We start from the raw sequence: 20,050 nt of genomic DNA on the forward strand, positions 1-20,050 counted from the left end.
GGGGGTGGGGGGTGGAGAGACAGAGAAGTAAAAACCCTGTAGTTTTCAAGGAAGCACCTGGGAGGACAGATGAACATTCTCTAAACAGGTGCATGAGAAGCGCTAGCTCAAAAGCCCGTCTCTCTGGGCAAAGCAGGGCCTCTGATCACACCTTTACTTGCCCTCCTAGAGGTGTGGTGGGCTGTTCCCACATCGTTTTCTGCTTCACACGCAACACAGAGAGAGAGTGGTAGAGGTTCCTGAGAGCTGAGTTCTCTGCAGAAGAAATGAGACAGAAGAAAAGATGGCCAAGGACCAGACAGACCTACAAGAGAAAGGAGAGAAAGGAGAGCCCGGAAACAGATGTGTGTGCAACCCCTGCCTCGCACCAAATGCAGAAGCCAAGTCCTTGCAGGTCACAGACCTTGGTGCAACACAAAAAACTGTAACATTAATGGAAAAAGGAGGGGACAGTTTGTGACTTGGGGGTGGGGAGAGATTCTTTAAATAAGACCTGAGAGTCTAAACATGGCACCAGAATGAAGGACTTCCGTTCAGTAACGTCCACAATTGACAAAGTCATCCCATGAGTACCGTATTGGAGACATTCCACCTTGTAAAATCAATAATGTGTACGAAACCCAAGAAGCCTTTGCAAAACCACAAGGAAAAGGCAGGAACAACATATATTTTTAAAATCGCAAAGGATACAAGTAGAGAATTCATAGACGGGGTATAAGTCAAATGGGAGCTAAGTATGTGAAAAGATGTGATATCAGACAAATGTTCATCAAAGCAAAAAGAGATCCCCTATGCCCACCGGATTCGAGAACACAAGAGGTACCCAAGCGTGGCCACTGGTTTGCTTGTTTCACATCTGGTTTCTACGGGACGAGACATTTGTGTATCAGATACAAGAACTTGAGGTCTCCCCTCTCCACCTCTTCTCCTTCAGCCCCCTCCCCGCCTCTGCAGCTGCGTTAAAGTAGACCTTCTCAGGGTAGGGCCACCACCAAACTCTTCTTTTTGCATCTGCTTCAACTTGGAAAGCGCTGTCAAAAAGTACTCTACATAAAAAGCAAAACAAACAAAATAAAACAAACAGAGAACACCCTCTGCAGACCTTCAAGGCACTGGGTGGAGGTGGGCTCACATCTCCCAGGTCAGGAGTTAGTGCAAACCACATACAGGCACCAAGCAAAGGTTTCTCAGTGGAGAAAACCCTAGAGGTGATTTCAAAGCAGGTAAAACCAAGTCCTTCCAGCCATCATGTCAGTAGGTACCAGTGAATGCAATAAGAAGCTTTAAGAACATTCATGTATGTTTGGTTTTAAAGTGATACTTGAGACAGAATGAGACATCCTCCCTTTGTAGGCTTGATTAGACTAACTTCAAAAGCCATATTTGCATGCCCTGGACACTTGACCACTTGAGGGGTCCATGTAGCCCTGAAGCCCGAGAGGGGCAAGTGGCCTGGGATTTAGCACAAGGTGGAGGAACTGGGCGAGGCTCTCGATGCCCAGTGCTGCCATGAGGCAAGGGGCTGCACAGCTGGTCCTGATGGACAGGTCTTCAGGCAGCTGTGGCAGAGCAAAAGTTGCAGCAGGGGCCTCAGGCCCTGGTGGCCAGGCCCAGTCCTGCACGGAACATGGGCATCTGCCCTCTGACCCAGGAGGTCATGCTTGTCCCTTGTCACGCAGAGCGCGTGACGGCTTCACTGGGGAATACCTCCAGACACCCTCAGCAGTGATGAGTGCGTGCAGGTGGTTGGACCCGTGACTGAAGACTGAGCATCCAGCACGCACGTCCGTGGAACTAACTCCTTGAATAAAATAAGAGGAAGCGAGGAAATCTGCAATGGGCCGTGTCGAACCTTCTCACATCACAAAGCAAAACAGTGAGAAGGGCAAAGAACAACGCTCCAGAATCAGGACGCAGCTCCACATGCCGGGGCAGGGGACGGGGGGATGGGCAGTCACGGTCCAGCCACGGAGACCCCTGGGCTCCAGGCTGGGGAGCTCTGTCCAGGGTGCTGACGAGTCCAGGCTGCAGCTTTAGGCGCTGGCACCCACCTGCTGGGGTTCACGGCTGTAGACGAGCAGTAGGCCAGCCTATTGGGGGGGACGACACTTGGTAGACCCATTGACATTCTTTGTTCTCAAAATGACAGCTGCAACTTCCCATCTGACTGAAGCCACTGGGTAAATTTATTGTTAGCACTTTCTGGACATGATCAAGACACCTCCCTGCCAACTGGTGCGGCTTAAAAATAAATCTGCCCTCCCCCAAATCGTGTGTGTTGGGCCGGGCATCTGTGTTACAGTGAGCTGCACACAGAAGGGCTTGATCCCTCGTCTTCCAGCCCAGCAGCCATTCCGGGGGTGGAGACGGTGAGACTTGGGGCCGGGGGGAGGCTCGTCTTTACACCGGTGGCGCCTGAAACCTAACAAGTGGAGAGTTCTCGGAACATGGGAAAGCAGGAGGGAAGGAGGAAGGAGCAGGTGTTGACTGAGTGCTGTGGTCGGGAGGGAGGTGTACCTGGCAGGTCAGACTCGGGCCAGAGCCAGGTCTCCAAACTGGCCACCAGACGAATGCACAGCACCAACCCCCCGCCAAGGAAGACCCTTTCTCACTCCTAATAAAAATCTCCCTGGGCCACCTTGAGGGGCCCAAATGAAAACTCAGCCAGGAGCTAAAGGGGTCTCAAGGGAGACCTGGCCCAGGTGAAGAGAGCTCTGGTCCTTCCCCACCTCCGGGTCTCACTGAGGCTTTCATGAGTCCCTGTGCCAGAAAACTCCCTTAAAAAGTCACACAGTTTTTAACTAAGCTTATTACATCAGCGCGGATTTCATGGCTGCCAACCATTTTGTGCGTTATCTCCCCCTTTTTGCATGACCATGTTAGTTAGGTTTTATGTCCATTTTTTAAAAGATGAGAAAGATAATTCATGAGAAAAATCATAAATACTGAGTGTGGGCACCAAATGTGTTCTCAAAATAGGACATTTTTTTTCTTAAATGGAATCAAAAAGCTTTTCGATTTTTAAAAATCTTTTTGCATTCCAGAAGGTCATGATGTTACTTAGCATTCTTACGAAAGGAAAAAAGCAAACAAATGTTGAAAAGGAAAATACCTCAGTCAGTGCATCCTGGGGCCAGGGGAAAATTCCACTTCCGTGATGTATACACTCAAAACCCATTTGGCCCTCGGCTGAGGGCTGTTTGCTTTCCATCACCTTTGTGTATTCAGCTGAGTCTCTGCATTTCAGGACGCGTGGCAAAGGCAGATTAAATCAGCGATGGTGTTAAAACAAGACTGTAAAGGTTAACAGACCAGGAAATGGACAAATTACCGCCACCGACCACGGCCAGCCCCGCAGCTCCGTCCCTTCTCTGTCCTGCCTCGAGCTGCCTGTCAGACCTTTGGCCCAGCTTCCCAAGGGCCAGTTAGAAAAATCACTTCTGAACACCATGCCCCCCGCCCCACTAGGTATCACAGCAGGGACCCCGAGGCCAAGCTGGAGGTGGTGGCGTCTGAGCGTCACCCCCTTTTCCACCGGCGTCTCCAAATAAGGTCACTGGAGTCACTTAACTCGAGTCAGATTAGAAATTCATTTCCCTTCCAGAAATAACTCTGGGCACCAGCAAATGCGTGTGTGACGTGAGTGGAGGGAGGCCGTGGAGAGGATGAAGCCACGTTAGGAGACAGTGAATCCACCAATTTCCTGATACATTCTGGTCTCTTTGTCAATACTAAGCGTCACAAGCCCAAACGAATTAAAAGGGGAGACGCCCCTCCGTGTACAGTGAGGACGGGACACTTGCTGCCCTTTTTTAGCTGTGCAGAGAGCCTAAGACGTTGCCACGAAGATGAAGCTCAGAGCCAGGTGGGCCTGGGTACCAATCCTGCCTCTCTGGCTTTCACTGCTGTGTGATGCCCGGGGAGTAACGCAGCCTCTCTGTGCCTCAGTCCTCTCTTCTGAAGGATGGGGATATGGTAGCCCCCACCCCTCATAGGGTTGTCGAGAGAATGACAGCAGGCCAGGCGCCTGGCAGACTGCCAGACGTGGGCACTCGCAGGCAGAATGGCCCTTACTGTGACGGTCGCCATTTGCCTCGCCTCTTCTGCTCAGTTTCCGGGGCTCGTTTCCTCGTCTTTGGGTTGGACGTGTGGCCCCGTCCAGGCAGCCCACATGGAGATGGGGGTGGGGTGGGGTAAATAGCATACCGACTGGACGGGACTTCGCAAAGCTTCACTCTGCTTTCTGACACTTCCCATCTCGTTCAGGTGCTGGGAGGGCAGGTGCTCCCACCTTGCACGCAGGCAGTCCTGGCGTCCGTTTGCCAAACAGTGCGTGCAGGTGCGTCACGGGCCCACCTGTTCTCGGGGCCAGCGGGACCATCATGGTCAGACTCCGCTCCCCTCTAAGCGGTGGGTCCGCGTCCACAACACATCCTCCTGGGCCTCCCCAGCCCAGCGGGCAGGTCCAGCGCCTTCACCGTAGCCCTACTTCCCGCTTTATCTCCACAGCACTGACCGCTGCTGGGGGCATGTTTGCACTTGGGTTATGTGCTAATTCCCTCTCTGAACCGGGATCGCATTAAGGTGGTCAAACGATGTCGGATTCGTGTGCAAAACCCGTATCCTGTGTGCAGAGTCTGCCAGGTAACAGGTTCTGATGGTGCCCTTCTCACTGTTCCCTGGGACGGAGGTGTCAAAGGAAAGGGAGGAGGGAGTGGGAAAGAGGTGTGTGTGCGTGCATGTGGACGTGTGTGTGCACGTGTGTGTGACAGAGTCTGTACATGAACCACGCCTTGTACCACCCAGCTGGCAGCAGAGCTCTGTCCTGCCTTCCTGGAGGGGCCTCGTCACCCTTGGTCCCCGAGGGCCCTCCTTCATCAAAAGTGACTCCCCTGGGGGGCTGACCCACGCCCAAGGGCGGGCAGGACTCATCACCTCCAGGCTCGCTGCCTGGTCTTCCTGAGCGTGTGGAGCTGCATTTCATGGAGAAGTGAAAACAGGCACCAGGCAGGCCCTGGCCTTCCGCGTGGTCACACAAAACACTCTGGAATTTCACTGGGGACGCAGGGAGCCTGAGCCCAGCCCCGATCACAAGGGTCACGAGACCTGCGCTTTCCAGGGCCAGAGCCCTCCCCCAGGCCCGTCTCCCCCAATTACACGAGCATCCCTACTCCGTTCCCCCGTTTCGCCCAAAGTCATGCCCACAGCAACTTTCGCCGGGCGCTCCGTAATTGCACCCTTATCGTGAGCCGCCGGGTCGGGGAGCAGCCGTCTGTCAAATGCCTTGTCCAAAAACTGGTAATGAAAGATGAAAGAAGTCCATGTGTGTGTGTGTGGGGGGGGGGGTGCGTGTGCACGCGTGTGGAGGAAGGGGAGCGTCAGGAAGAACAGACGCCAAACAGAAGAGCTCCTCCCACCCGCCCCCGTGGCCTCCCCCATGGAGCGTGAGGCCACTTCTTTTCTGAGCCTTGAACCCCGAATGTGCCAGGAGCAGATCGCATGGCTCTGGGCCAGCCTCCCTGCCCGGGAGCACGTCCACGCAGAGGCCAGAGAAGCATTTCTTCTGAGGCCAGATATTGCCCATTCTGGGTCCTGTGCTCTTCTGCAATTATCTGAGGTGCATCCCAGTATCAGGACTCAGTGGAGATCAGCGTCAGCGTCCAGAAAGGCTCATTAGCTGCACAGGGAAGCACAGGGCCGCGGGGAGACGCCGTAATTATGTTTGCACCTCATCCTCCGTGGAAGCTCTCTGCCTCTCACTCTCAGGCGGTCGCCATCTCAGGATTCTTCCTCTGGGGCTTAAAAACATTGTATTCTTGGCTTCGGACACAAGAGTTAATTGGGAAGAAAGCAGTGACATCCGCGTGCTGCCCTGTGTGAACAGCGCGGTCTCTGCTAGCTTGCGGAGAAGAGGGAGCCGGTCAGGGCCAGGCGCAGAGGACTGTGGCCGTCGTGTGTGCATGTGTGTGTGCCCACGTGCACACGTGTGGATGTGTGTGCGCGTACTGCATACTCACACGCATATAGGACACTCCCTGAGGCTTATTATATACCTAAGGCTTTTCTTGCCTTATCTGCTGTCTTGTCAGAGATAGTTACAGGAATCGGAATCTTTACTTCTCCAGCTGGAGAACTCCTCTGCAGGCTTCCTGATGCGGCTCAAATGCCACCTCTTCCAGGAAGCCTCACTAGCATCCCCAGCACTTTGCACACTAGGAACTCTGTCCTGGGGGGCCTGGGAGGGGCTGGGAGACAGGACCTCCTGGGGTGAGTGCCTGGGAGGGTCTTCTTGCTCAGGGTCCCTCCGGGCTCCCCCTCCCATCGCTGCTGCACCGTCTCCCCCCAGGGGCAGGCTTCTCTCAGCTCCGTCATGCTGCCTGCAGGCTCTCCTGCCCCACAGGGCTCCCCTCTCCTCGTGCGTCCTTGTCTAGATCCGCACATGGCCAGGCTGTCCTGCCGACCTCCTCAGAGGGGCTGCTTGGTTCCAGGGCTCTCTGCCCACGGCCTGGGTTCATTTTCCACCAGCAGCACTTCTAGGCTGTGGCTTCCTCATCCACCTCCCGCTGGAAAAAGGCGCTCTCATCCACGGCTGCGTCCCAGCACCCCCGCTGGGCCCCACACACAGGAGTGGTCAACCGAGGTCTTGGCTGCCTCAGAGAACGAAGAAGTGGCCCACCCAGAGGCTTAAACTTATCTACCCCTCACCTAGATGGAGAGCTTCGAGAGCAGGAGCCACGCTGCCCTCTTCTGTGCCCTCTGTACCCACACGGCCTCTGGTGCACCAGAGCTGCTCCATCCAGAGCTTCCACCGTGCCCGCAAATCACCTGGGATCCGGTTAACACACAGAGCCCGACTCGGCACGTGTGGGGCAGGGCCCCAGCTGATGCGATGCTCCTGGTCTAGGGATCACACGTAGAGCATCGAGGGCCTAACATACGTTTACTGAGTCAGCGACCCCACAGCTCCTGGGCAGGCCTGCCAGGCATTGCTTATTATCTGCCACCACTGCTGCTGGCCTGGCACACACAGTGCGTGGCACATGGCAGCTGCCCAAATAGTTTCTGAATAAATACACATACGAACTCCACGGCGGGGAACAGCATGGAGAACGGCAGGCACCGGCAGGCACCAGGATGAATGCATCTGAGCTAAAAGGCGGAGCCTCGACTTTCTTCTGCACCACCTCGATGGCAGAGGATGGAACACTGGAACCAAACCAGTGGACATCAACTACTGCCACAGAGATGACCCAAAGAGGTCCAACCTCTGCTTCCACCCCCGTCCCAGCGGGCGGGGCTGGATGTGGGCAGAGGTGGTGAGGTGGCACCTAGGCAGGTACAGGGAGGCAGGCAGTGGCATCTGAACCAGCCACAGGAGGAACAAAGCCAAGGGTCTGTCCCGAGTCTGTACAGTGAGCACCTACTGTGTGCTGGGCCTTGAGAGGGCAAGACAGACATCAGGGCCACAGGTCAGGAGTGTGTGGGAACTTGGGGTAGGAGAGGAGTGGAAGGCAGGGGAGGTGCCTCAACGAGGGACAAATGACCAAAGCGTTGAAGGATGAGTAGGAGTTCACCAGCAAGCGAGCAGGTAAAGTAAAAGGTCCACGAGGCCATATTAAAGTAATTAACACAGGTGTCTCTGGCTGAGTGCTTACCCTGTGTTAGAGTCTCACAGCAGTTTGGTGACACGGGCACTATTGGGGTTCCCACCACAGAGATGGGAAAACTGAGGCTCAGCTCAAGGCCCTGTGGCTGAGAAGTGGAAGATCCCTGCCTGGCACTGAAGTCTGCGTCCTCAACCATCACACACATGTGCGCCGCCTGAAGACAGCACGGCTGCAGAGCCGGCTCCTATCTTTGCTGCGCCAGGAGGTGCCGTGTGCTCGCGATTCGGAAAGCAACGAATCCGGGAACTGACTGTCGACCCCACTGCCCTCCTCTTTCACAACGTCTTGGCCCAGAATTAAATGACACGACATAACCCTTGCGGTTTCACGCAACTGCTGCTCTACGGCCACGGCCCTGCCGCTCCGGCACCGCGTACACCTGTGCCTGGGCTGCGTTCTTACATCTCCCCTCCAACCCCCCACCCCATATTCTTAGCAGAATTCCGGGAGCCAGCCGGTTTTGAGAAACATCTCTGGATAGGCAGACAGTTTGTTCAACTAGCGAGCACTCCTAAATTATAACAAAGCCTTCACACGTTCTGTCATTAAACCCATGTGCCTGTCACTTCAACTCAGCACCGGCAGCGTCTCTCTGGAACGGCTGCTGCTCTGTCCTGTGGCTGGGGTCCCTGCCTTTGTTTTCCGAGTGATGCGCACAGGATGAAAGGCGGCTCCAGTGTCACGCGAGGTGCACGGAAGGAAGCGGGATTCAGCTTCCACCAGGACTGGGGAGAGGAAGTGTCAGGAGGAGAAAGATGGGGGGAGAGGGGAGGGAAAGCCGAGCCGTGACCGTGGTGATCAAGGAGGGGGCACAGAGAAGATTCTAGGTGCTTCTCCATCTCTGCCTCTTTCGTTAGCTCAGGGCTTGCTTCACAGGAGTCTGTGCTCTCAGAGGGAAAGCGTGGTCCGTAGTCCCTTCTGGCGCGTCCCTGAATCCAGGGGGGTGCTGTGCTGCGCCGCGTGCCTGCCCTGCCGGCTCGGGGGCTGGGGCTCAGGCCGGGCTGTCCACTTAACACGTACGCAGCCACATGGTCTCTGTCCCATGAGAGCCCTTCCTGCCCCGGCACTCACCCTGACACTGTGGGCTCCACGGCCGTGGCGCCCGGCCTCTCCCGCGACTCTTCCCTCCTCAGTAGGACCCCGTCTCCCCACACGTTTGCATCTCCTGCAGTGAAGTAATCAGCCCCTCCACTCGCCTGGACGCCCCCCAGGACCTCCTACAGAGGTCGCCCAGGACCAGACAGCAGGGCACAGAGGGGAACAAATCCAGGCAGAAGTGGGGAGGGCGGTGGGCTGGGGTCGTGGGAGATCTACACTGTCAGGGCTCGAGAAAATGCCCAGTGCGAGGACAGCAGCAGGAGAGGACGGAGGTACAGGTGGAACTGATGGAAGGGCCTTCTTGGCCAGGGGTCCGGACCCGGGGGCGTGCACCTGGGGCTCAAGCTAGCATACCAGCCCCCGCCCCCAGGACTCCCCTCCTCATGCCCGTGGGCAGCGCGCCCTACACGGAGGCCGGGTTTCACATCCTGCACTGCAGCTGTGTGTGGCCTGACGGTCAGCACCGCTGGGAAGTTTCAGAACGTGTTAGACCCACCACTGGATACTGTTACTTAGCAGGTTAACAAAAATATACCCTTCTATGTCACAAATTTGTTTTTCCTATTTTGATAACCACATTCCAATACAATTGCTCACCTTTGTGATCCAAGGAATTTCATTGTATGCATCTGAAAACACTGCTCTGGAAAGGGGGGATCACAGCACAGCTCCGACCTCTGCCAACAAGATCAAGGGCACGAGCGCCTCAGAAGCAGAAGCGCAGCAGCTGGGGCTGGGAGAGTGCGGACGAAGCAGGGAAGCCCGGGTGGCCTCATCGGGGACTTACCATCCCCACTGGGAACGTTATGTGTCATCATTATTACTAAACGCGAGAGCTCCCGGGACCTCCTCTGCTGAGTTCACCACTGTGCCCCCAGACCCAGACCAGAGCTGGTGCTTATGGCCCAAGAAGGCTTTATGACTTTAATGTTTTCAAGTTAAATGTTAAATGACTTTAATTAAAGGGTAGCTACTGGTTTTATTACAGTCAGCACTATTGCTGCCTCTGCCCCTCCAGCCAGTGTTTCTTACGGACATGGGGGCACTAGGACGATGGAGAAGACCGAGCTTCCCTTAGGAAGAAAGCTGCTGCAGCCCCTCCAGCCACTGGGACTTGTCACCTCCGCCGGCAACGAGCCATTACCCTTCTAGTGCGGCCTGTGTCCTGTGAGCTGCTGGACCAGGACACCTCCCTTTCCGCAAGCCCAGAGAGGGTGTGTCGGCCTTGAAATCCTAATGATAGCACACCTGTGAGCGCCTCTTTCACTTGTCCATATAAATACCTTGGATTCCTTTGTTTCATGGTGGCGGGCAGTATTCAGAGCGAGTGAGAAGAAAATTTTAGAGGTTGACTTCAGAGCTATTTTATCCCAGTGCTTGATGCCGTTCTGGTCCCTGGAGATTTCTCAACTCAACCTGGTCAAACTTCCCTCGCGCTGAGGGATGCATTTGTTCTGGGGCTTGTCGCTGTAACAGAAAGCGCCTGTATGCCCGGAGGACCACTCCCCTACAAGCTCACACATTCCGGTGGGGAATGCGTGGGCTCTCCCTGTCCTGAGCCAACAGAGCTTGAATTCTTACGGGCAGATGTTATATGGGGAGGGTTTTGCGGGAAACAGGCCCGTCACCCAAGCCCACAGCCACCTCCTCAATCAGAGGCAGAGCCCGGTCCCCGAAAGTTCAGTCTTTCTCACCAACGCACTCCTGCACAGCAGCCCACAGAATTAATCCACACGGCACAGGTCTGCAGTGTCCAACGCGCCACGCAGCTTAGACAGACGGGGGCTGTCTCTGGAATCTAAATGAGCTCCTGCTTCTTCCGTTCTGCACGGTGCCGAGGAACCTCATCGAGTGCTCTTTAAACACTGAAGAAGAATCGATAAAAACATTTTCCTAAAAGAAAGAAAGGTTAACTCCTGTGTAGTTCTTTCTGTTTGTTCTTCTTGTTCTTACTTGTTTGGGACACTAAGGAGGAACAGGTCATCGCAAGTCTCCTCCTCCCTTCTCCGGCTTCTCTGTGGGGAAGGGGCTCCGGAGTTCACGCCGGCGGCTCACAGAGCCCCGGAAAGGCGGCCCCGCCTGCACACTCCGCACGAGGGAAGCTGCTCGGGGAACTTCCCGTGGCTTTGATGACATTCGACGCTCAGGACAGGGTCTGAGGCCGCCCAGCAGCCCGCCCTTCCCATGTGCAGAGCCTGGCAGGTGGGACCAGGCGGGGACATGGTCAGATGCAGGCAGCAGGGGTCGGTTAACCCCTAGTGCTTTTAGGCCGACAATGGCACTTGGGTTCCCTAATCCTGAAGGAGAGGGGGTGGGAGGTCATAGGGAGCCGACCTCAGACCGTTATTGACCTCTGAGCCCATTTCCTCTTGTGCAACATGGGCCTAATTACGGTCCGCGAATGGCGGGCGGCCCCACGGTCACGGTTACGTCCTCAGTGAGTGGCCGATGCAGATATAAAACAGGTACTCGATAAATATTGGGTGAATGGATGGATGATGGGTGGATGGACGGATGGCTGACCACAGTGAGGATGTAGTGAGACAATGGATGTAAAGTCCTCAAATTTTGCTACTAACTTTATCCTATTTATTGGTCTTGAAAAGGATCAGTGTCTATGGTGCAATGAAAATGACTCAGCCTCCACAGGTGTCTGTGTGGTCGGCCCTGGGGGCCCGGGGCTCGGTTGCACAGGCTGTGTTTAAAACCTGGCACTAGCGTCCAGGTCCTTTTCCTAAAGCAGCCCATTTATCCTTCCTGCTGGAAGTATGAACACAAGCGGAGTCCGGAGCGTGTTCTGTCCTTAGCGGCCAGAGCGAAGATACAGGAGACGTTCAGGGCTGGGAGAGACTCAGCGTTGCCCTGAGCTGCGCCAGGCGTCCCCCGAGCCTGTGGCTCCTCAGGTAACGTGCGGTTTTGGGAACTCCTGCTGCTGTAGAAAGTGAGCTGATGCACAGGTGATGCCCCTTTCCTGTTGGGGCAGCGACAGGGCAGTCACCTGAGATGGATTCTAGAATCTCAAGGCAGATGAACCGCACAGTCAGTCCCTTCTTGGGTGCCCGTGGGTTCTGGCTCCTCCCAGGGCTGCAGGCCTCGCCCTGAAGGTGACCCGCACATCCCCCCTGAACACAGCCCGCTCTCCCAACCTCTGAGCCTGCATCTCCACGTGCCATCCGGATATCTGGTAAATGATAAAATCCTGAATGTCTGACGTGTGCTGGGGAGATATCAGCAAACAACACACACGTCCTCGGGATGTGTCTGTTCCGACGGGGGAGGTCTGCGCTGGAGCGCACACCGTTTCCTGTGATTTCATAGCTGTCCTCAAAACACTTTCGGGAGCTCCGCTGTGTCCAACGATTTTTATAATAATGTTAAGATGTTGCATCCAGAGAGTCCTGGAGTGGAGGTGTGAGGACCTGAACAGACCCCTGCCCCAGCGAAACACATGGAACTGGTAAAAGGTATTTAAAAAGCAACCATTTACCATCTCTGGAAATTGTCCTAAGAGCACAGAGCAAGTAGAGAAACACTCATCCAGGAAAACGTGCTAAATCTCAGTAGGAACAGTGTGAGTCTCTGGGCGTTTGAGCCAAGACCTGCTCCACCCCTGCCCCTCCGGGTCGGCGTGGGGAAAAGTCTACTCCACGTGGGTGTGGCCACGAAGAGGGGGTTCCCTGCCTACAGTTCCCCGTTTAGGGCAGTGGGTTCTCCCTGGGAGGAGCAGGGCTTCAGCGCTTCTCGCACCCACCCCCCAGGCTCTTGTGCTGAAGGGTTACTCCTGGCTGAGAGGTCTGGGGCTCCCTTCCCCACCCACCACTCATAAATCAGAGGTCTGAGCATCTGGGGAGAAAATATGTGCAAATGACGTATCTGATAGAGGACCTGAATCCAGAATGCATAAAGAACTCTTACAACTCAATAATAAAAAGATGAATAACCCAATTAAAAATGGGCAAAAGACTTGAATAGATATTTCTCCAAAGACGAGATCCAAACGGCCAATAAGTACATGAAAAGATGCTCAACATCACTATGATGGACTAATGAAAACCGAAGCAAATCAAAACCACGATGAGCTACCACTTCACGTATACTAGGAATGGATGTAATAGTAACTTTAAAAGACCCTAGAAGATGACGAGTGTTTGTGACTATGTGGATGGAGTAGAACCTAATATATTGCCGGTGGGCTGAGGTGCTTTGGAAAATAATAACTTGGCAGCTCTTCAAAATGTTAAACATGGAGTTACCATACGATCCAGCAATTCCACTCCTAGGTATGTATGCCAAAGAACTGAAAACATATGTCCACACAAAAAATGTGTACACAAATATTCCTAATAGTATTATTCATAACAGTCAAAAGGTGGAAGCGATCCAAGTGTCTATCAACTAAACAACGAATAAACAAACTGTGATAGATCCACACGCGTTATTTTCCCATGGCTACTGTAACAAGTGACTACAAGCTTGGTGGCTTCAAACAATGCAAATTTATTATAGTTTTGTAGCCTGGAATCTGAAATCAGAACTGTGTTCGTTCTGGAGGCTCAAGGGGAGAATCTGCTTCCTGCCTTTTCCAGCTTCTAGAGGTCACCTGCATTCCTGGCTCATGACCCCACACCATTCCAACCTCTGCTTCCACTGTCACAGCTCCTTCTCTGATTCCGACCTTTGGCCTCCTTCTTATATAGGAGCCTTCGTGATGACACGGAACCCACCTGGATGATCCAGGGTAATCTCCTCATCTCAAGGTCTTAACTGGACCAGCCTGCAGAGTCCCTTTTGCCATACATTGTGACTCAGTCGCAGGTTCCAGGATTAGGAGGTAGACCTCTTTGGGGGGCCACTGTTCTGTTTATGGCATCATACTATGAAAACCTATTCAGCAGTAAAAAAGAATGAAGTATTGATAATGCTCCAATGTGCGTGAACCTTGAAAACAGCGTGTGTGCTAACCGAAAGAAGCCAGGCACAAAAAACCACATATTACATGATTCCATTTACATAAAACATCCAGAATAGGCAAACGTACCAAGACAGAAAAATACACTGGTGACCGGTTGTCTAGGCGGTGTGTGCGTGCCTGTGCGCCGTGAGCGGGGGTTAAAAAGGGAACGGGAGGCAACTGCTAACGCATGTGGGGTTTACTCTGGGGGGATGAAAAGGTTCCAAAATTATATTGATGGTGATGGTCCCACAACTCTGCAAATATACTAAAAACTATGAATTTTACATTTTGAAAGAGTAAATTTTTTGGTATATAACTTTTATTAAAATAAAATGGTAAAATGGTGGGTGCCTTGGCAAGAACCAGGGTAATCAAGTCATCATGTTTTTCATCACCAAGGCTTCACTGTGGGAAAAAATTATTTCACTAAAGAATGTCCTTGATGAAGCAGAAGGAGAAAAAATTAATTTTATTAAATCTTGACTCTTAAACATAGTTTTTTATTATTCAGTGTGATGAAAGGGAAAGTACAGATAAAGTAAATACCAAAGGAAAGTGTTTGTCTTGATGTAAAGCACTTGTGTGACTGTTTGAGTTGCCAGCTGAACTAGCCACTACTTTTCATGGAAAATTATTATTACTGAAGAGAACAACTGACAGGCAAACCTTAGTTAGTCATATTCCAGTGTTTGGCAGACATTCACTCGCAAATGAGCAAAGTGTGTCTGTCACTTCAAGGAAAACAACTGACAATGTTTATTGCCAATGATAAAAGTTAGAAAATTTTCAAGCAAAAATTAGATTTTCAGAAAACTTGTGTCTGCCATTGTGAGCTTGAAAGTGTCGCAACAATCAGAGACTTTTCAGATGAGACTGGTGCTGATATTAACAAACGTGATTTTTAAAATAGAATTGAAGCTATACATAACTCAGAAAAGCAATTTCAAAAGACTAATCCACGATGTTATAAAATTATGCATCGGTTAAAGATTCATTCTAAGTACAACATAGGTCAATGGACTTTAATTTAGCAGAGTCTGAAAAGTTCAATGAGATGGTTTCAGCTTCCACACTGCAACTAACCTTTAAGAAACTAAAACATCAACTTTTGGTATAGTATCAAAGGAGAGTATCCACCATTATCTGAAAAGATGATTAAAATACCCCTTCCTTTTCATCTACACATCTGAGTGAGGCTAAGTTTTGTCATATATTTTTCAACCCAAACAACGTATCACACAGTGAATGCAGAAGCAGATACAGCAGTCTTTTTCCTGACTTTAAAGAGATTTGCAAAAATCTTCTCACTAATTTGGCTTTGTTTTTGCAAAATACGGTCAGTTTTCATAAAATATGTTAGCATGTAATGGGTTTATTTTTCTTATTTTTAAATGAATTAATCAATAACTAGTTTTCAAAGGTCTTAGTTTTAATGTTTACTATGATAAATATGGAAAGATTTCACCGGTCTGCACAAAAGCTCTTTGGGTCTTCAGTAAGTTTTCAGAATATAAAAGAGCCTGTAGAAGTGCTGGTACCTCCTGCTGGATGTCAGCAGGGGTGATGCTAAGTGGGGAGAGAGCAGAACGAGGAAATTCAGAGCACTGAGGGGAGGAGATGGGCTGCTGACCAAATAGGGTGGTCAGGGCAGACCTCAGAGGGAGTGTGGGGAGTGAACTGTGCCTCCTCACATCTGTATGTTGAAGCCCTAGTTCCCCAGTACCACAAGATGTGACTGTATTTGGAGACAGGGTCTTTAGAGAGGTGATTACGGTTAAATGAAGTCATATGGGTCGGCCCTAATCCAATTCGACTGGTGTCATTAAAAGAAGAGGAGGTTAGGACACAGATACACAGTAGAAAGATGATGTGAGGATACAGGCAGAAGATGGCCATCTACCAGCCAAGGAGAGAGGCCTGGGAAGACCAAACCTTGACCTTGGACATCCAACCTCCAGAACTGTGAGACAACATTTCTGCTGTTTAAGCTGCCCAGTGTGCGGTATTTTGTTATTGCCACCCAAGCTGACTTGGGAGGGTCATACAATGTTTGAAGAAGTGAAGCAGTTAAGCAGATACAAGGAGGAAGGGCATTCCACACAGTGGGAACGGTAAGCGCAAAGATCCTAAGGTGGGAACGGCACATGACGAAGCAGCAGCTCCAGTGGCGGCCGGAACAGAGCGACGGCAAGAGCAGGAAGAGAGTGGGTGGTGAGAGGTGTGGCTGCTACAAAGATCTTACTCTGCTTTGAGCGAAAAGTGGACTCTCTGAAGTACTGGGGGCTGACCAGTGAGGGGCCTGGCTCGGGTTTTGGCGGGATCCCTCAGACTGCTGTGCTGAACAAGGATCAGGGGTCAGCAAACTACGGCCAGCCCGCCACCATCTGATTTTGTAAATAAAGTTTTATTAGAATGCAGCCACGCTCGCTCATTTACATCCTGTCTACGGCAGGGTTGAGTAGTGGAGTAGTTGAGTACAGGCAGCAAAGCTGAAAATATTTACTACCTGGCCCTCGACAGGGCGAGTTTGCAGACCCCCGGCATTAACTGCAGGAATGAGTGTGGGTGCTGGGAGATCCATCAGAAGACGCTTTTGTCCCTCAAGCACAGAGTATTCAAAACTGAGCTCTTTAAGAGTGATATCAGCAAGATAATGTAATAGGAAGCCCCAAATCATTCTTCTCCCATGGGAACAATCACTTAGCAACAATACATAGATCAACTGCCTTTGAGAAAAATCCAGAAACCAGTTAAGAGAGTCCTGCATCTGAGATGAACCAAGAAGAACCACATCAAAACTGGCAGGAAAATTCATGACATTTACTCACCACAGCCCCTCCCCTAGCACAGAGGAGTGTGATTGGTAAAAACTCCCAATTCTTGGCTTCTCCCTTTGGGAGGGAGAAGAGAGGAAATGAAACATGGTCCAATACTCTGACTTTTAAGGGGAATAGCTGAGAGACTAGTTTCTGCCTCACCTGAACCTAAATGCTGACAGGTAAGGGAGCTGGGTTGGAGGCCACTGAAAACAAAAGAAATTCCATGGCGGTCCAGCACCAGAGAGGTTGAAGTACCACAGACAGAAACTAGGGAGAAATCCTGAGTAGAAACAGGCAATTCTCAAATAGGAGATTACACGCACCAGCCCAGAGAAGATCATCCCCAGAAAGTCTTGAGACGTCTCCAGAGTCTCTGGCCAGTGGATTGCCGAAGGTCTGCCACGTACAAAGCCAGATTATAAAGAACGAGAAAGGTGGTCATTTTTTCCAAATGTGTAAATCCCAACCAAGAAACAGGGAAATGTGCCCTGATAAAAAGAACACGTTAAATCTCCCAAAACCAACTTGAAAGAAATGGAAATGTATGATTTACCAGGTAAAGGATCCAGAATAACCATCATAAGCATAGCCAATGAACTGAGAGATCCTGCAGGAGGACAACGAAATGAAATCAGGAAAACAATGCATGAACAAGATGAAACATCAACAAAGAGAAATGATAAAGAAGAAAGAAACAGCAATTCTGGAGCTGAAGAGCACAATAATTAAATTGAAAAATTCACTAGAGGAGCTCATCCTTGAACTTGATGCGTCAGAAGAGAGACTGGTGAACTCAAAGACAGGGTATTCAAAATGATCAAGTCAAAGGAACAAAAAGAAAACAGAATGAAGGAAAGTGAAGAGAGCCTGAGGGACTTACGGGACGCCGTCAGATGGAACCACTTATGCATTATGGGAGCCTCAGAAGGAGAAGAGAGAGAAAGGGGCAGAGAGCCTATCTGAAGAAACAATCACCGAAAACATCCCAAATATGAGGAAAGAAACAAACACACAAATTCAAAAAGCTTAAAGACCTCCAACTATGATAATTCTAAAGAGACCTGTACTGAGACACATTATAATCAAACTGTTAAACGTCAGAGACAAAGAGAGAATCTTAAAAGCTGCAGGAGAAAAGTAACTTGTCACACAAGGGAGCTCCTGTAAGATTATCAGTGGATTCTCGGCAGAAACTTTGCAAACTAGAAGGGAGGGGGTGACGTATCAAGTGCTAAAGCAAAAACCGTTAACCAAGAAAACCGTATCTGCCAAAACTGTCCTTCAAAAATGAAAGATAAATTAAGACTTTCTCAGACAAACAACAGCTGAGGAAGTTCATCACTAGATCTGCCCCGAGGGAAGTGCCAAAGGGAGTCCTTCCAGTTGACATGAAAAAGATGCTCAACAGTAATGCAAAATCACATGAATTATAAAACCACCTGGTGGAAGTACACATATAGACAAATAAAATACCTGCAGTATTGTAATGTTGGAGCATAAATCACTTTTAATTATAGTGTAGAATTTTTTTCTAAAAAAAGCATAGAAAGTAACTATAAATCTATGTGAATGAACATGCAGTATAAAAAGAGGTAATTTGTGTCACATTAACATAAATGGCGGGGGGTGGGCAGGCATGTAAAGGAGTAGAGTTTTCATATGTGACTGAAGCTAAGTTCTTATCAATTTATGTGAGATCGTTACAACTTTACAATGTTTTATGTAATTGCAATAGTAACCACAAAGAAAATATCAATAGAATAGACAGGAAGGGAAACGAGAAGGCAATCAAAATACATCATTACAAAAAGCCAGCCTATGGGTGTCCTTTTGCCTGAAGTGAGTCGTTCCAAGACAGCATATAGTTGGATTTCTTATTTTGTTTAGATCCATTCAGTCAATGTGTGTCTTTTACTTGGGGAGTTTAGTCCATTTACATTTACAGTAATTACTGACGGGGAAGGACTTGCTCTTGCCATTTTGTTACTGTTTTCTGTGTGTCTTATCGCTCTCCTGCGGCCTTCTTTTGTGTTTTGCTGCTTTGTTTTTTTTTTTTTTTTTGGTAGTGACAAATCCTTAGCTAGACTAAGAAAAAAGAAAAGACTCAAATAACTAAAATTAGAAATGAGAGAGGGGGGGATGCCACCAGAAATAAAAAGGATTATAAGAGAACACAATGAACAATGATGTGCTAACACATCGGATAACATGGAAGAAATGGATATATTCCTAGAAATATCCAACCTACCAAAACCGAGCCTTGAAAAAATAAATAAAAATCTGAAGAGGCCCATAACTAGCAACTAGAAATGCTGCTAAGGAGAGAGGCAACTCTACTAGGCCTGCCTGGTAGATCCCACTTCAATGTCTCCTCGGAACCGTGCGTTTGCAAGACCAGTAATCCCTCGTTTCCCAGAGAACGGCCGTGCCGACAAACCCGTGGAGTCAGAGGCGTCAGGTAACGCGGCTTCCGGGGGCAGCTGGCTGCGGCCGGCGGCTCTGCGCCGTCTGGACGCATGAAAAACGGTGAGGGGAGATCAAGTTTAATGTGCTCGTCTCAGGAACCTGGTCTCACAGCTGCCAGAATCGTCCTTCTAGAACATTCCCTGATGGTGTCACTTGCCAGCTCTGACATGGCAGGGCCGCTGTGCTGTCGGCAGGAGGATGTGACTGTCGCCTCCCACTCCTCTGTGCCCGCCCCTGGTCTGGGCAGCTCGGGGTAGTTGCCGCCCCGCCTGGCCGGCTCTGGACGCCGGGACTCTGGGGCCCCTGGACTACAAGGGTCGGCTCCGGCCCAGCTCCCCACGGAGCCCCTGCCCCCTGCGCCCCACCCCACCTCCTGCCCAAGAGAGGGCTCCCACTTCTCGGCGGCCCAGCCTGCTCCCCACTGGCACCCACGGGGCCTGCGGGAATGGGCACCCTCCTCACACACAGCCTTCTGGTTCTTCTGCTTCCAGAACATGCCCCCCGCCCACCTCTGTCCCCCCACAGGCTACTTCCTTGACCTGGAATAAAGGCTCCTCTTCCTTCTGATGGCAGATTAAATGCCGTTTCCCACGGGTGCCTTCCCAGGCCAGCCAATCCCTCTGCAGCCCCCTCCTGCACGAATTATCCCCGCAGGTCGCAGTCAGAGTGGACCCATTTCTCTCACATCCATCCCGGACTTCAGGCTGGGGGCAGGGAGCGGGGCACGCGGCACGAGGGCTGTTTGCGGGGAACCGCCAGCCGCAGTGCCGGAGCCAGGAGGACCTACCAGGTCCACTCACTCCATGACCAAGTCTTCAGTGAGCAGCTCCTGGGCGCCGGGCACCCCTCTGAGGACATGACCGACAAACAGGCACCGTGCACGCACTAGCGGGGCGTACCTTTCTAGAAGGGGGAGGTGGGCGGCAGACGGAACAGGCAAGGCGGAGAGAACTCAGGTCGAGGGGCAGGGCTGGGGGCGTCAGTGGGGCAGGGGAGGAGGTGCCAGCAGGGGGCAACCTTGAAGCCTAGGGAGCCGCAGCCTCGAG

General features: G+C 51.3%; 1 protein-coding gene across 4 annotated transcripts in view; it reads right to left on the reverse strand.

Annotated features, from left to right (window-relative positions):
- Positions 1-20,050, reverse strand: part of CDH4 (cadherin 4) — a 573,059-nt gene that overhangs the window by 251,185 nt on the left and 301,824 nt on the right. The window contains exon 2 of one of the 4 annotated variants that reach the window (XM_024750192.1): positions 10,049-10,658. The exons of 2 other annotated variants lie outside the window; for them this stretch is intronic. The gene's annotated coding sequence lies outside the window, so the exon portion shown is untranslated. Of the gene's footprint in view, positions 1-9,362; positions 9,382-10,048; positions 10,659-20,050 lie in introns of those variants that run through there. One more of the 4 variants, XM_024750191.1, reaches the window with a different exon arrangement.

This window comes from Neophocaena asiaeorientalis, unplaced genomic scaffold (genome assembly GCF_003031525.2).
Source record: "Neophocaena asiaeorientalis asiaeorientalis breed wild unplaced genomic scaffold, Neophocaena_asiaeorientalis_V1.1 scaffold606, whole genome shotgun sequence".
NCBI classification, from domain to species: domain Eukaryota; kingdom Metazoa; phylum Chordata; class Mammalia; order Artiodactyla; family Phocoenidae; genus Neophocaena; species Neophocaena asiaeorientalis.